This window comes from Malus sylvestris, chromosome 10 (assembly GCF_916048215.2).
Source record: "Malus sylvestris chromosome 10, drMalSylv7.2, whole genome shotgun sequence".
Classification (NCBI taxonomy): Eukaryota; Viridiplantae; Streptophyta; class Magnoliopsida; order Rosales; family Rosaceae; genus Malus; species Malus sylvestris.
The window spans coordinates 2,474,985-2,492,406 of record NC_062269.1 but is presented as its reverse complement, the minus strand read 5'-3'; the positions used below and the strand labels follow the sequence as shown (position 1 = coordinate 2,492,406).

The 17,422-nt window shown below is 35.9% G+C and overlaps 2 long non-coding RNA genes and 1 pseudogene across 2 annotated transcripts; 2 read left to right on the top strand and 1 right to left on the bottom strand.

The window, feature by feature from the left end:
* Positions 1-909: 909 nt before the first annotated feature.
* On the top strand, positions 910-2,765 carry LOC126586718 (uncharacterized). The gene is made up of 3 exons (XR_007610877.1): positions 910-999; positions 1,633-1,693; positions 2,627-2,765. It is a non-coding gene; the product is annotated as an uncharacterized LOC126586718 (long non-coding RNA).
* A 312-nt stretch (positions 2,766-3,077) lies between these two features.
* Positions 3,078-4,368, top strand: LOC126586716 (carbonic anhydrase, chloroplastic-like; annotated as a pseudogene).
* A 5,637-nt stretch (positions 4,369-10,005) lies between these two features.
* Positions 10,006-12,164, bottom strand: LOC126586719 (uncharacterized). The gene is made up of 2 exons (XR_007610878.1): positions 11,832-12,164; positions 10,006-11,201 (listed from the first exon to the last, which is right to left on the bottom strand). It is a non-coding gene; the product is annotated as an uncharacterized LOC126586719 (long non-coding RNA).
* Between the last annotated feature and the right edge of the window lie 5,258 nt (positions 12,165-17,422).

Here is a 17,422-nt window from a genome sequence, read left to right as displayed (position 1 = left end):
GCATGGCATTTACAAGATAGAAAAATCATAAATCTCCTCCTGCAATATTAAACATCCTTACTGAGAGAACCACATTAATATTCGCCAGAAGTCTATTTTCCGGTGCTGGAATTTCTGACTTAGATCGTTGAATCCTGGTGGAACAGACGTCCGTAGAACTACAAGCACAGAGTAGGGACAAAATTTTTGTTTCAAGGACATTGCGGTACGCAAGCCTCGATCTTCAAGTTGTCTGTTTTATAACTCATATTCTAGTTTACATTCTGTTAGTTTCTATTGCATTTATTATTTATTAGCATATATAAATTATCACAGATTGTTGACTTAAATCCAACAAACTTTTCCTCACATCATCAAATCTCAACACGGACACATATGGCCGATTTTCAAGCCTACACGTAGACAACAATTGGATGACGCGTGAACATGTGTGACCCTTAGGATTTCACACGAGGGACAATATGTTCTGATACCATGATAAAATTGGAGTTCCACCATAAAACCAATTGGTCATATAAGAAGTAGTTCAAAACCATATAAACTCATAACAAAACATGTCCCTCATCGATGTGAGACAAACTTTTCCTCACATAGTCAAATCTCAACAAAATATACATTTTACCCTATTAAACGAATTCATAGAAAAAAAAACTGCTAAAGATATGGTATTGGAGCCAGGAGTGGAGAGCTCCTTCTCGTTTTTTACTATATTGTCACGAATCACGATTTAAATATGGTCCAATGCTTTCATAGTTGTCCAATCAATCAATATCAATATTTCAGAGAGTAATTAAAACATGTCGATTAAATAGTTAGTCTCAACCCAAAAATGAAATAGAAAGAAATCAAAAGGAGCTAGTCTCGATCACTCGGTGTACAAATAGAAGCTCCAACCCTCACTGCAAATATGTGCCTGCGTTTTGTATTTGTTGCTTGTGCATGTGTGAAGGAATTTGATCTCGTTTAGTTCCATTGCTAGGTTTGGAAAATATCTTGAACGTACGTACGGTTGTGTGTGTATGTTTTTGTTTGGGCATAGAATAAATCATGTTCTGATTGCAAGAGATTAATATCAATTTCTATGTTTCTACTCAAACTATATTATCATATGTGTGTGTATGCGCGTGCTTAGTACTGTTTTGGCAGAATTTACATATATGGATAATTAGTTCTAGTTCTTTCCTTAGTGCTCAAACCAGTTTAATTAACGTACTTCCAATGAAAACTCTTATTTAATTGAAGATAAATTAAAATTACTGATCATAGAAATTTAACTCTTGCACTCGGAATTTCGAGTTTGATACAATATAGCTTATAAAACTAAAAACCTAGTTAATGCTTAGAGGAACAACTCAAATATACAATCCTTATTTATTTGGCCTTTGAGTTGAATAAATTAAAAGAAAGTCAAAAAACAAAAATAAATATAGGTGCCAAGAAGGGAAAAAAAATGGTTTGCCTGGTCTTGTTTTGTTTTGAACTTTGTTCAGGGTTAATTTTGGCTTCTTTCCCACCGCTTGGGACTCTCTCAGTTTCTTATTTACATTTTTTTTTGTGCCGTCGAGATTAAGGAGAAACCCATATAATACATTTCAATGTAAACTAATAAGGTCGTGATTCTTAAATTTGCAGGAAAGAAAGTAGACAAAATGGCAAGCCAATTAGCTATTCAACGCCTGAAAAATCTCCTCAGGTTTGCCTACTTATTGACTCCATCCATGATCTTTGGTCTAACCATCCACTTTATGAAAATATCAGATATTGATGTTTGACAATATAACATGTAAAAGTAAAAATTTAGAATTGGTCTTAGTTTAGATTTCGTCTGTGAACTCAAAATTGTGCATATTTTTGTTAAGAGTAAATTGTAGCAATGATCTCTCAACTAAAAATCTATTACCATTGGTCTCTCAACTCATCAAAACGTGCAACTATGGTCCCTCAACTAAAATTTCATTACCACTGGTCCCTCAACTTTAATCCAACTGGAGAAATAGTCCCTCAATTTTAACCCAATTGTAGCAATGGTTCTTCATACATAACTCATTTTGACAAAATTCCGACGAAGTTGACGAAAATGACCATAACTATACGTTTTGATGAGTTGAGGGACCCCAATTGTAGCAATGATCCTTCCACCATAACTTATTTTGACAAAATTTTAACGAAGTTGATAAAAATGATCATAACTACACATTTTGATGAGTTGAGGGACCAATGGTAATGGATTTTTAATTGAAGGACCATTGCTCCAATTGAATTAAAGTTGAGGGACCATTACTACAATTTACTCTTTTGTTAATTTTAAGAACCAAATTAAATTAACAAATTTTTAGTACATGGACTAAATATAAACTAGGGTGAAAGTTCATGGACCAATTCTAAACGTTACTCTAACATGTAAACTATATATCTAACATGGTCGTACCCAGTGCACAAGGCTCCCGCTTTACGCAGGGTCTGGGAGAGGTGAATGTCGGCTAGCCTTACCCCCACTATATATCTAACAAGAAAAAAAAATTAGTCTCCAATTTGTTTTTGTTAAAGGCTACAAAAGGTTGTTGGTGGCATAAAATATATGCATGGGACGATGAATTAATGATAATCTTGGTTGGCATGGTTGCAGTGAGAAGGAAGAGCTGGACGATGTGGTTGCTGCCAAAATTGAGAAGTTGATGGCTGAATTGCAAAGACCTGCAGATGGTCATTTCGACCCAGTTTAAAGGATTGTAGATGGCTTCATCAACTTCAGGGTCAACAAATTCCAGTAATATCACTATTTTCTTTATTATTATATGAAAATAATTAATTATTGTACATATTTGCTATATATCTAATAGATTCGAAAGCATAATGTCTACTGATCTTACAGAAAATACCCAGATTACTACAAGGAGCTTGCCAATGGACAAAGCCCCAAGGTAATATTTGGCTGTAACATCTTAATTAGAATAAATAGACCAAGAAATGTTTAATTAATCTTTCTGTTGCTAATTCCCAACGCAGTTTCTGGTATTTGCATGCTCGGACTCCCGAGTGAGCCCTCACATATCCTTAGTTTCCAACCTGGGGAGGCCTTCATGGCTCGCAACATTGCAAACATGGTTCCTACATTCAATCAGGTCCATTACTCTCTACATTATATAATAGTAACGCACACCTGTATTAGAAACTGTATGAGCAAGTGTGTCAGTATCGCGTTCAAAATAATATTGAACTTTGAGAATATAATTTCTCATAAATCACATAATAGTCACGCATCTGACTACGAAAATATATTTTTTTTTTTTTTGTATCTGTACAGCTGAAATACGCAGGAGTTGGAGCAGTTATAGAATATGCTATTACACAACTCCTGGTAAACATTCCAAAAGTCTTTTAATTTATTGAATCAATAACTCTTAGTCCTTTTCTCTTCACTTGTTACTAAAATATTATGAATTGAATGCTAACAAGAAGAAAATTGAACAGGTGACAAATATTTTGGTAATTGGACACAGTCGTTGTGGTGGGATAAAGAGGCTTATGAGTCACCCTGAGGATAACTCTGTTCCCTTGTAAGGCTTTTTACACACAAAAGTTGTAGATTATGGAAGATGATTAATCATAATCGTTTACAAGGATGCAATATAAGACCTGTTAATTTGGATATTTGTTAGCATTTTTAGGATGGTCAAAGAGTATGGCAAAAAACCCAGCCTAATCATTTTTTTAGCAATGAACTGAGATCATTAGAACTTGCTAACGGTATATAGTTTTGCATCCTTAACCATTTGATTGGAAAATGCAGTGACTTCATAGATGAATGGGTCAAAATTGGTTTACCCGCCAAGGCTAAGGTTATAGCAAATGGACAAGGTGGCACCACTTTGGAGGAACAATGTGAGGAATGTGCAAGGGTAAGATATTAATTCGATCTTGGATTGATGAAATATTTGGAAGGCCATTTACGCTCGATTCACTTATTGCAAATGAAATAATTTTTAGTGATCAGCTGAGGTGTGTGCGTGCGCTTTCATGAGTTATGACATTAATCTAACTTAAATATCTTCTTGAATGATAATTTTTATGTAGGAAACAGTAAATTTGTCACTGATAAACCTACAAACTTACCCTTACATTCAAAAGGCGCTCGCAGAGAAAAACCTAGCGCTCAAGGGTGGTTAATATGACTTTGTTCATGGGGTTTTGGAGCTATGGAACGTTGAGTCGCACATTTCACCTCCCATCATCCTACCACCTTAACTGTATTTACCTTGTTGCGTGCTCGTTTGCTTGGAGTCAAAGTATATATGCCTCTGAGTGATTATAAATAAACCAGATGACCACCTGGTGGCACTTCTTTAATTTGATTGTGCATGTTGGGTTTCTACCACGACGAAAGTATAACGTTGCTGTTTTGTTAAGTTGTACCGTGCACTCTATGTGCCTTTAAAGTAAATATGGTAATAAATTGCAGCAATTGTGTTGCTGCCTATTCACTGGCGGAGCTACACCCACGGCTACAGTGGGCTGTAGCCTAGGGAGGATTTTAACAAACTGCTAGTATAATAGTTTATATATGAGTTTGTTGTTGCTTATGGTATGTATAATAGCCCACCCAAATCCTGCCAAAATTATTAGTTAATGTGTTTCTTAATTTATAAATAATACTTTTATTACCTTATATATTATTTTATTATTTTTAGGCTAAAAGTAAAAATGATAAATTAATACATAATTAGGTTTCTCCTATTTCCCATGCTTTTTACCCTATTCGTTCAAAACAAAAAAATTAAACCCTCTACCCTAAGAAAAGAAAAACTATGAATCACCATCAAATTATTTTCTAATGAAATTCAACACTAGGTATGCTCTTCATGTCTTCATTTAACTTATTTCTTGATTCAATTGTTAGGTTAATTTTTTTTTAGTCCTTGAATTTGTCTATTAGGGTTAAAGATTATGGGAATAGTCCATGTTTCATGGTTCTTGTATTCGTAACTAATAAAAAGGGCTCAACAACAATATCGATTCTAATAATAACAAAAAATTTCAATTTCATTCCAAATATCTACTGCACGACTTGAATTGGTATCCCCTAACCTTTTTTTCTTTTGGGTACTTGTTATCAACAAAAGTGATAATATTTGTTCTCTTTCTATTGCTTTTTTGTATGCATGTTTTATTTGTGTAAAAATTAGTTGGAAAGTAATTAATAAACTTGTTTGGATTAGTACTTCATGTTCTTACTTTTATGTAGATTACTATATAATTTTATGTAGGCAAAAAAAAAATTTCATAAGATTACATGCTAATAATTTTAGTTAGCCCACCCAAGAAAAATTTTCTGGCTCTGCTAGCCTATTTTATGTTGCTTTTTGTTGCCCTCTATATGATTTGTTTATTTCTGTTGGTGTCAAAAATGGGATACAGTCCGATCTTGTAAACACACATGTTTTGTCCTGAGTGTTTCTTTCGGTTTAAGTGTTAAGAGAAAACTTGAGAGAGAGAGAATGATTGCAGGCGTGCCATTCTTGGAGGGTGCTAACAAATAGTGTCTGTGTAGTGATTTTGTAGGGTTACGCGAGATCTGAAATTTTAGTCATTCCATAATTGAAAGAGAAATAGTAATACAAGGCTTGAAAGAATGGGGAGTAGATGCATAATTTGCTATTGGAATAATATATGAATTGGTTAAGTTACGGAGTAAAATTGTTTTGTTCAAGTGAAGTATTGTTTTGCTTCATTTGACTTCTCATATTTTCAGTTCTGTTCAGTTAAGTTATGGAGAAGCCTTTGTATGGGAAAAGTTCTTTGTCATTATGATTTCGCTCTAGTAATTTAGGGTTCGTCTGGTAACGTTTTACAAAATGAATTTTGAAAATGTTTTGTAAAACAAAAACGACAAATAGGATTTTGCATTTTTATGATTTGAATGAGCGTCTGGTAGTTTAATCCTAGAATGATTTTTGAAACGTATCATAATTTCATATTTGGTAGTAATGTTTTTAGAAATATTATTAAGATGGTGGCGGTGGTGGTAGAGACGGTGATCGCTACGAGAGTGGTGTTGGTAGCAATGATGGTGGGTGGTGGCGGTGTGACAACGGATAGTTGATGGTCGACAATGTGCCTGTGGATAACATGGTGGTCGCAGTGAAGGTGTAGGTGGCAGTGGTGATGGTTAGACAGTGGCTATGGTGGCGGCAATGGTAAGACAGTGGAGGTGGTGGTGGCCTTGGTCCCAAGTGTGATGGTAGTGGAGGATGTGGTTGTGGCGATAATGGTGGTGGGAGGTGGTGGCATTGGTGGTGACGATGGTGAAGGATTGACGGTGATGGTGGTCATGGTGGCGTGGGTGATGGAGAGAGAATGCGGTGGTAGTGTTGGTGGTGTGACAATGAGGAACAACCCCACATGGGTTGGTACAAAATTTTGAGAAAGCCTAGCGCGTACAACGCGTAGGCGAGTAGGGAGTGGGCAGTGGACTTCACAACCCCGGTTTCAATCTCAATTGGTGGGGTCCATTTTGCTTTGTGGCCAATAATTGGGCCGGTATTTGCCCTCCATTTGGGTTTTAGGTTTTAGGTTAATTTTAGGTTATGAGTTGAAGTGGATTTTTTTTGTTTAGGGGGGGGGGAGAGAAAGAAATTTTAGGTTTTAGCTCACCATTGGAGATGGTCTTAGGAGATCAATTGATTTTGGTGATTAACAACATATATGATTTTAACCAACAAAAAAAAATCATTATGGACTATTTTATATTTTCATTAGATCAAAGTATATAATATATATATTGTAGCATTCCTTCTTTTATTACAAGTAATAGCACTATTGTAAGAGTCACTTGACAGTAGATTCAACAACCATGAACTCATTGCTTTTCTCAAAAATATTCGGCCTCGTATATTTCTTTCTTTGAGGAAGTAACTTTCAAACATATCTTTTGGAAAGCCAACTTTTGTTGTGGGGTGTGTCCAAACATAATATATATCTTTAGTTCTCTCTTTTGTATGTAATATATTTAAGGGAGATATAATTGTAAAAAAGTTAGAATCATATTTGAGTCTTATCTATAACAAATGACAAATGAAACATATATAAAATAAAGGAAAATTTTAGTTGAACCCATTTTAACTTCTTTCTACACTCAACTTAAATTTTAAATGTGAATTGCATTTTTTACCCTGTTGCATAATTACCATCAAGTAAATGATGAAATTAACAAAAAAAAATGAAGATTTATTAATAAACACATATCCAATAATCAAATCCTACCATCACCAATATTTATCTTACATTCATCCTGACTAAAATCCTAAGAGCTCTCATAAAGAAAAATAAGTGTATGTTCCTTTAAATTGCATCTTTTACTTCTAAATTAAATTCGTTTTAGCCATTGGAGAAATTCTTGGTCCTCATCTGAAGTAGAATTCGTTTTTATTGGTGTATAATATATTTAGCATAGTGTTTGATTAAATTTGATTATGGTGGATCACGGTCTGTGGAATTTGTTGATGCATAAAACCGGAAGGTCTTGAAACAACGTAAATTCGATCATGAATCATGCAAATGCCCAAGAACACAAAGATGTATTGTGGTTCACCCCAATGTTTGGGCTACGTCCACACTGATGTTGATTGTATTTCTCTGTAACTGTATGTATGGATTACAATCTCAAGGGGAGTCCCCCTGAGGAAGAGAGTGTTGTCTCTGAGTTGTTTGAGACTTGTATGTTTTGGGGGTATCCCAGAGTCTGATTTGTGTGGGGGGAAGAGTCCCCTTTTATAGAATAAGGGGCTCCTCCTTTTACATAATTATGGGCTGGGTAATGAGGCCCCAATGTTGAGGCCCAATATGTGTGGTACCAACAGTAGTCCCCCAAGTCTTCAGTCAAGAGAGTCTTTTGGTTGGAGACTTCAAATCCAATCCATGTACGGGCCGAAGTGGCTAGATGTCTTGAACCAGTACTCAACCTAAGGCAATGCTCAACATAAAGAAATACTCGGCTAGAGGTATCACACGTTACGAGACTGCTCGGCTAGAGGCTATGCTCGCGGCGAGGTGTTTGCTCGGCTGAAGGCGATGCCCGTTGCGAGGCGGCTCGGCTAGAGGCTATGATCACTGCGAGGCGGCTCGGCTCGTGGTATTCCTCATTGCAAGTATCTACTTTATGTCGACATGCACTCAGTATGAGTTGATTCTCTACATGATCCGGGTCCGCATATTGGGTCTATGCGTCGGATCTGCGGATCGGATCCGTAAGTCGGGTCTTTGAGTCGAGGCCATACGTAGGGTCATCGAGTTGGGGCTATCTGTAGGGTCATCGAGTTGGGTCCAGGCACATAGGTGTCCCAATAAGTGAATGTCCGAGCAAGTGGGTGTCCGGTCAAACAAGAGATCACCGTCCAGAATAAATCTTTGTCACCATGAGCACGTGGCTCATTAGTCTATAAATTGGTAGACTTCTTTAATCAACAACAATGTTGATCAGTGGATCTAGTTGCTCAATAATTCCTATAAATGACAGTATAAGTACGACCGTATAATGAATAAATCAAATTGACAAAGTTTGTCAAGGCAAAATATTGTACTATGTGCCTTCTATATATAAATAATTTATTCAGTCGTGTGGTAAATCACATGTTGTATAAGTAACATAGTTTAATGACAATCACAATACTCTAGGCCACACGTTAACAAATATCATAAAATAATAATAATAAAATATTTAGATAGATAATGATATTGAGAAAACATAATTATGGGTTTCTTTCTTGGCCGACAATATCAAAGTGAAAAGTGGAGACTTCATAATAAAAGTGCTCTTATCTTGAGTTTTACCGTGGCCTTTTTTTTTTTGTTAGACAGAGGGATTGAATGCTAATACTTTAGAATGGTCGGTTGATGGAGGCTTTGCGTAAAATTCGAAACTTTAGTTTTAAATGGAGAAAAATGATAACAAATTCAACATTGTTGTTCAAGATTCCAATTTGATTTGATTTTTAAGTTTAGTGATAATGGTTTTACATTGCGGGGAGTGACAATGATATGCAATTTAGTGTAGCTTATGTAATCCTACCACTTTAAATAATGATTAAAGGTATAATAAAATATTAAATAATATTGTGGTCACCTCGAGCTGCTAGGATTCTCTCCCCTCTCCTTCGTATAATTATGGGTTGGGTAATGAGTATAATTATGGGCTGGGTAATGAGGCTCAAGTAACTTTCAAACATTCTCTCCCCAATGATCAAGGAATTAGGATTCTCTCCCCTCTCCTTCTTATGTTGACGTGATTTAACTGTGATTGTTCAAATAAGAGGGGAGGGAAGGAGAGGGAAAAAAAGAGGGAAGATAATCTTACTCCATGATCAAGGAAACAACACTCTTTGGCCTTCTGATTTAGATGCAACTAAATTTCTAAAATCTCAACAAAATTCGTAGGAAATAATCATTTTGTGTTGTCTGCACTAAAATAACGTCTCCTAGAAAAATTGGAGTCACAAACTGTAAAATTATGTATAAACTAGACATCCAGATCTTTCCAAGCATGTAAGGCTCAATATTTGGTTCATCTCGAGGAATTACAATTTAATTATTCAAACTTCACTGATCTGCACAACAAATCTTTGATTTTGTGATGTCTGCACTAAAATAGTAATAACATCTCCTAGAAAAATCGGAATCATGAACTGTAAAATTCTTCGTAAACTAGACATCTAGATCTTTCCAAATGTATAAGGCTCAATATTTGGTTTGTCTCGAGGAATTACAATATAATATTCTAACTTTAATGACCTACACAACAAATGTTTAATTTTAGGGTTTTATTTTTCAAATAGGTGTAAAGTCAAATTTACATATTAAATTGAGTTCGTGAGGGTATTTTAGTTAGTAAATTTGGATTTAAAAATATATTGATTCTTGAATTAAAATTAATATGGGTGTAGAGAGTAAGTTGGATGTAGTTAGAGGTTGTATGAGTTCAAATAAAATTTTCCTAAAATAAAACCAAGTATATAAGTAAGTGTATGTAATAGATTTAGGCAAGTTTCAGATTGAATCAAAATATTCAAATACATTCCTTATTTTTCAATATTTTTTAATATTCAAATTGACACACCCTGACTCGGAATGTCTATCTGGACTCCAAATCGAGCTATGCTGGTCAACATCTGAAAGGTGATGAAGCTATAAAGTGTGATGAGATGGAAAATGTGAATGAATTTAAGCTTAAAAGTGCCTAAATGCAAGAGTGCGCATGTGAGCATGAATGAACTCATTTCACACGTGATGTCAGAGTATAAGTAAAATATAGTAAATGTAGAATGAGAATTATATCATCGAAGGTAATCACCTATACCAAGATTTGTCAATAATCCTCGTCGGCACGAAAGCTTAGCTACTAAAACCTAAAGGGGTGAAAAACAAGGGTGAGTGAGCATCAATATAAAGCTTTGTAAAACATTTTCGAAAATGTAATAACCCCTCACCGTAAAACAAGTATAGTTTCCAAATATAACATACTACGTATAGTATGAAAATACTGACCGTAAACCATAATATCCCGAGAATGCACTACTTCACAATATTTGGTAAATAAACACATCACATCGAGTGCTCATTGACATATGCTAACACACAAGTTTATGTAGAGGTATTTTGACATAAATATGATTGGGTGTAATAATGATTTACGCTTTAGTACTATAATCACGTGAAGACTGACGCTATCCTCATCACACACGAGTCCTAATTGCCTATAGCAATCTAGGATAGGATTGTCACCTACAATGGATCCAAAGTGAGTGTACAGTGCGATGTGAACATACACGTGAAGACTGACCCTAGCCCGGGTGAGTAGTAACACCAGTGTAGCACACAATGAGCAAATAATGTAAATATGATTATACAATGGTAAATCGATAATTCTAGTCGACATAATACTATTCAATAAACTATTAAACATGGCCATAAATAAAATTTCATAATAGTATGCATACATGTGCATCTAGTAGGATTTAGCAAATTCCGTCAATATGCTAATTCTTATAAATATTAATCTAATATAGACGAAACATAAAAAATTCTTTATCAAATATTTATGTGGAAACTAAATAAATATATAATATTCCAAAGTAAAGACCCACTCACAAATCATGTCGTCGGGTCGAACCTGCCTCGCGGGCATTGAAGATCCTTGTGACGCATTTCACCTAGAAACAAAACCATTCATGTAAATATATAACAAACTAATGTAAATTCGCGTATTCATACAAAATATGGCTAATAAATGAATTATTTTAAAACGATCAAATTTCAAAAAACAAAAGACAGATTTGGATTCTCCACGTTGAGAAACCTCAGGTGGGATCTCGAATTCCTCCACGCGCCGTCACAAGGTGCCTGCATAGACAGCCACATGTCATCACAATGTGGATGCACAGGCAGCCATGCGCTGCATGCGCCGACCACCCTCATGCATCCATGTGCCCCCGAGTACGCTTGTACTTGCCTTCCTCACGAGTTCCTGCAGTTTTGCAGGTTTTTTCTCAGACTTTCAGAGCTCATTTCGAGCTCGATTCTCAACTGAATTCAATGGTTCAAAAGCCAAAGTGAAGGTAGGAATCAAGGAACAGGTCTATACCAAAATCGAGGATTGACAGAGGCCGGAGATAGCAGGAAAATGCGTCTACAAGTGGCTTGATGGCCACGGTTTTCCTCACCAATTTTTTGGGAAATCTTCCCCGGTTGAAACTGCACTAGACGTCATCAAATCGCATAAATAATCCATAAATCAAACTAATATAACCATAAAGAACAGATTAGAGAGTTCCTATCTTCACCTTAGTCGAAAAAATTGAGAACCTCGCCAGAGAACACAGTGAACAGTGCAGCGACCACTAGCAGTGCAAGTTCATGTCTGGGTTGAGTTGGCAGTATGAGATCCTAGTTTCTGGGCTGGAAAACTCGTAAATCTCGTCAGGGTAACAAGGTTAGCGGCGATGATGGTGTTGCCATTGCACCCATTCGGTGTTTGCCGAGAGAAAAATAAATGGAGAGTGAGAGATGAGAGATTTTTAGAGAGAGAGAGAGAGAGTAGGTGGTGGTAAGGTGGCAGAAGAAGAGATGGAGTGACAAGGCAAAGAGAGAGATTGAAATGAGAGAGACCAAGAAGTATGGCGAAAATGGGACACGGGGACAAGGAAGAAGTGGGGTATGGGTTCCACAAGACACAAAATTCCACTAGAAAAATATAAAATAATAAGGAAAAAATTATCCAGAATAGTGAATCTGCTAAAATGCCTCCCGATAATTTCGTAAAATCTTTATCGTGCACATTCGTAGTAATGAGTAGTACGCGAATACAGTAAAATAGTAGCTTGTATGCATCATAAAATAACTATCAACGAATGTCAACAATCTAACCTTTAAGAACATTTTGATCAATTCACACATTTAAAATTAGTAAAATCTTAAACTTAAGGACAGATTGTTATACAAATTGTATTCCTGTTCTTATCCAGTATTTTTTAATTTTTCGGATTTCGAAACTTCATGAATTCATATTTAAATTGGATAGAATATTTGATAACTTTTTTGTTCGAATAGAATTTTCCTATGCAAGTTCTACCCTTTATTACGCCCTAGGTGTTTTCGTTTGTAATCTCTTTCCCGTACCAAAGAAAGTTCTTATCAACATTTTCTTAAACAAAACACTTGCCTCACACTCTCATTACATGAAAATAGATAAGATATATGTGTAATGCTTCTAGTAACCGGATATGCTACTTAAGGTAAAAAAAAAATAAATAAATAAACATGATAATACTAAACAAAATTCAAGTCCAGTTATTCGAACAAATGAAAATACAATTGTGTACACTAGTTCGTCAGCTTCTCAGAATGCATCCCAGATAAGCTTATAGTTGTGGAGCTACATCATAATCATGGCATGAATTTATTTATTTATTTTTGTGATTGTGTGTAAATAGCAGTTTATGGTCCACATTTTTTTGTATAAAATACGACGTGACTCACAAAAATTGTTTCTAAAACACAAAATATATTCTTCTATATCGAGCTACCATGTTGACCTATCCCGCGTTGTATAGAAGAAATGAGAATTAATGGAGAACCCATCACCAATGTTTATTTTACTCAAGTTGACATTCTCGCTTTTGCTTCTTTCATAACATATTGCCCCACAACTTTAACCTAGCCACTCCTCATAACACACCCCAACCCGGAATGTCTACTAGGATTCCGAATCGAACTGTGCTGGCCGACACCTGGAAAGTGAGGAAACCATAAAGTGTGATGATGTGGAAAATATGAATAATTTTAAACCTAAGAGTGCCTAAATACCAGAGTACACCGGTGAGCGGGAATGAATCTACTTCACACGTGATGTTAGAATATAAGCAAGTACATAAGAGTGAATTAAGAATTGTACCCTCGAAATAATCTTCAATACCAAGAATCGCCACGAATCTTCGATGATAAGAAAGCTCAGCTAATAAAACCTGAAGGGTGAAGACAAGACAAAGGTGAGTAGCCCTGTGAATAAAATTTTAATAGAAACCATTTAAAACATTATAACCCCTCGCTACAACACCTGTATAATTTTCAGAAAATATCATAAATATACCACAAGACAGCATCTTGTTAGCAATATCAAATAATCATGTGATTAATAACTCATACTAGTACGCAAGTCGAAGTCACCTTGGTGACCTGTACAACTTACCTATATCTCATCACATATACTAGTTCATCGCATATTTATCACATATGCTAGCTCATCGCATATTCATTACATATGCTAGCTTATCTCGCATATTCATTACATATGCTAGCTCATCGTATATTTATCACATATGCTAGCTCATCGCATATTCATTACATATGCTAGCTTATCGTATATTCATCACATATGCTAGCTTATCGCATATTCATCACATATGCTAGCTTATCGCATATTCATCACATATGCTAGCTTATCACATATGCTAGCTCATCGCATATTCATCACATCTGCTAACTTATCACATATTCATCATATATGCTAGCTAACTCATAGAATATTCATCACATATGCTAGCTTATCACATATTCATCACCTATGCAAGCTTATCACATATTCATCACATATGCTAGCTTATTACATATTCATCACATATGCTAGCTTATCACATATGCTAGCTCATCGCATATTCATCACATATGCTAGCTTATCACATATTCATCATATATGCTAGCTAACTCATCGCATATTCATCACATATGCTAGCTTATCACATATTCATCATATATACTAGCTTATCACATATTTATCACATATGCTAGCTTATCATATATTCCTCATATATGCTAGCTCATCGCATATTCATCACATATGCTAGCTTATCACATATTCATCATATATGCTAGCTTATCACATATTTATCACATATTTTCCACATATGCTAACTTATCACATATTCGTCACATATGCTAGCTTATAAGTCGGAGTCACCTCTAGTGACTTGTACGACTTATCCGTATCTCCTCACATATCTCATTAATCGTTGCTAGCATATAAGCCGGAGTCACTTATAGTGACCTATACAACTTTATTTATAACTCCTCATATATCTCATTAATCATTGCTAGCATATAAGCCGAAGTCACTTATAGTGACCTATACAACTTTATTTATATCTCCTCATATATCTTATTAATCATTGCTAGCATATAAGTCGGAGTCACTTATAGTGACATGTACGACTTTATTTATATCTCTTCATATATCTCATCAATATACTAGCCGGAGTCACCTAGCGTGACCTGTACGACTGAATCAATATCTCATCAACATGCTAGCCAATTAATATCTCATCATCCATATCTCATCACATATCTCATCAATATACTACCCGGAGTCACCTCATGTGACCTGTACGGCTAAATCAATATCTCATCATCCATATCTCATCACATATCTCATCAATATACTAGCCAGAGTCACCTCACGCGAACTATACGGCTAAATTAATATCTCATCAACATGCTAGCCAATTAATATCTCATCATCCATATCTCATCACATATCTCACTACCATCACTATCATCAACGTGTACTCACCTGAAGCTTACCTAGGTGTCCACAACATCATTTGGCACTTCGAAGCATTCAAAATAATTAGGTTTAGGTAATACACATATAAATATGTCATGATGCAATCTAAAACTCAACTATAACATAGTATTTTCAAGTATATATATAACATGGCGTGAAATGCATAATCTGTAACGCCCTACTCCCGAATTACTTATTTTCGGAGATAATTATCAATGGTAAGCCCTACTAGATACTAGTTTAATTAACCATCATTACTTACGTTTCCTTACTTCAAATTCTTGATTCTTTATACATTGATTTATGACCAATATTTAACCACCAAATCATAAAGTTAAATCTTATAGTTTCCACCAATGTCCCTCGCATTACTCAATTCCCTAAACAAGACTATTGTCTCAGTTAGTTAGTCTCATTTATTGTATGGCTGCATCTAACGTCTCGTTAGACTGCCTACGTACCCTAAATAGGGATTAAGCCATTCGTAGTTCACAATAATTAATTGTAGGTAACATGCATAATTCACTTTAAAAGCGTTTGAGGAACTATCAATTATATACCTATGATAAAAGGAAAAGACCCACTCACCTGGAGTCCACGCTATGATTCTCTAGCACTTGCATTGAGGCGTCTCGAATGATTGGCGCCTAGAACAATTATATAATCACATCTCAGAACTCTTATCAATAGAATACGTAATTCACATAAAACACATCCTCAAGGACATTCTAAAATAGTTTGAGACCTATTGACCATAAGTCAACCGTCGATCAAAGATCGACGGTTGGGTCTACAACCCTGTAAACTCACTTCGGAAGATCCGCATATCAGATTTCCAATCTGAAACTTCTAAAGATCCAAATTATGCTTCTAGAATAACATACTAAAATTTCATTACGATCCAACGGTCGGACTTCCGTTAATTGCCAAAACTAAGTGACGGTTAACATTTATGTTATAAACTTACAAATCCAATTCGGGAAGATCCGTACATCGGATTCCTAATCCATAAGTTTCTATGGTCCTTAAATATTATGTACTAGAATGTATTAAAGTTTGGTGACGATCCAACGATCGAATCATCGATTCACATTTTTACCAAGTAACGTATCGTAATGAATTTAGGTCCAAACGATCAACCTACGTTATATGAATATCAAAACTGAATTCAAGACATCTAATTTAGCCTAAAAGTGGCCACGTGCTGCTGCACGCGCTGCAGTGGGTGGCGGTCGGCCACCCCGACTCGCCGGAAAATCCAACTATTTCTAAAAATTCTCAAACTTCACAGAAATGAAGATCTCAATGAGTGGAGCAACTTTCATACCTATGACCAAGGCCAATTTGGCCTGGAAGAGCCTCAATTTGCCACGAACCCACCGGAACCCTAGAATGGGTGTGCTTTAATTCGTCGTCACTGGTGCTCCGACGCCTCCAAGGTTGTTTGGGCTTTGTTCCTGAGTCCAAGGGGAGTAGATTAGGGGTGGTGATGAGTGGTGAAACTCGTCGGAACAGCAGAATCACCGTGGAACGCTTTCGGCCACCCCTCACAGTTTTACAAGGTTTTGACCTTAAAAAATCCCAAATTTGAGTGGAAATAGTAAAGGGGAAGATGTGAAAGATGTTGCAGGTGATGGATGGTGGTGATCAACAAACAAATGGCGAAAGTTTGTCGATTTGAAATCGGGATGGTTCAAGGGTGCACGGGAAACACTACTAGAAATTTCCACTTTTCCGACAAACATAGTTTGTCGGCAAAAGTCAAAATTCGTCGGCAAAGAGCCTTTCCCAACGAAAAATTTTGTCGGCAATTTTGTCGCTAAAAGCATGTCGCGCAAGATCTTTCTCGACAAATCTTGATATTTCGTCGGCTCATTTTTAAGGTGACAAATCTCAGCCGTCAAACTGTGCCCGTCACCAAAACAACATTGCGACAAAATATTTTGTCAGCATAGGTTGTTTTTTCGCGATGAAGTTATTTGTCGGCTAGTGATCTTGTCGCGACAAAATATTTTGTCGGCTGAGTAATCTTGTTGCGACAAAACATTTTGGCGGCTAAGTAATCTTGTCGTGACAAAATGGTTTTTCGGCTACGTAGTCCTATGACAACAAATTGGTTTGTCGGCTCAAATGACTTGTGTAGACAAAATAATTAGTTGGTTGAATCTTTTGTGAACAAAAACATTTGTCGGCTAATTAATTTTGTGCCGACAAAACATGCCAAGTCCAATATTTTCTAATTTTTAATAATATTTTTAACCATCACAAACAAGCAAGCTTAAGAGATCGAGAAGGGGCGTGAATGAAGAATTAATG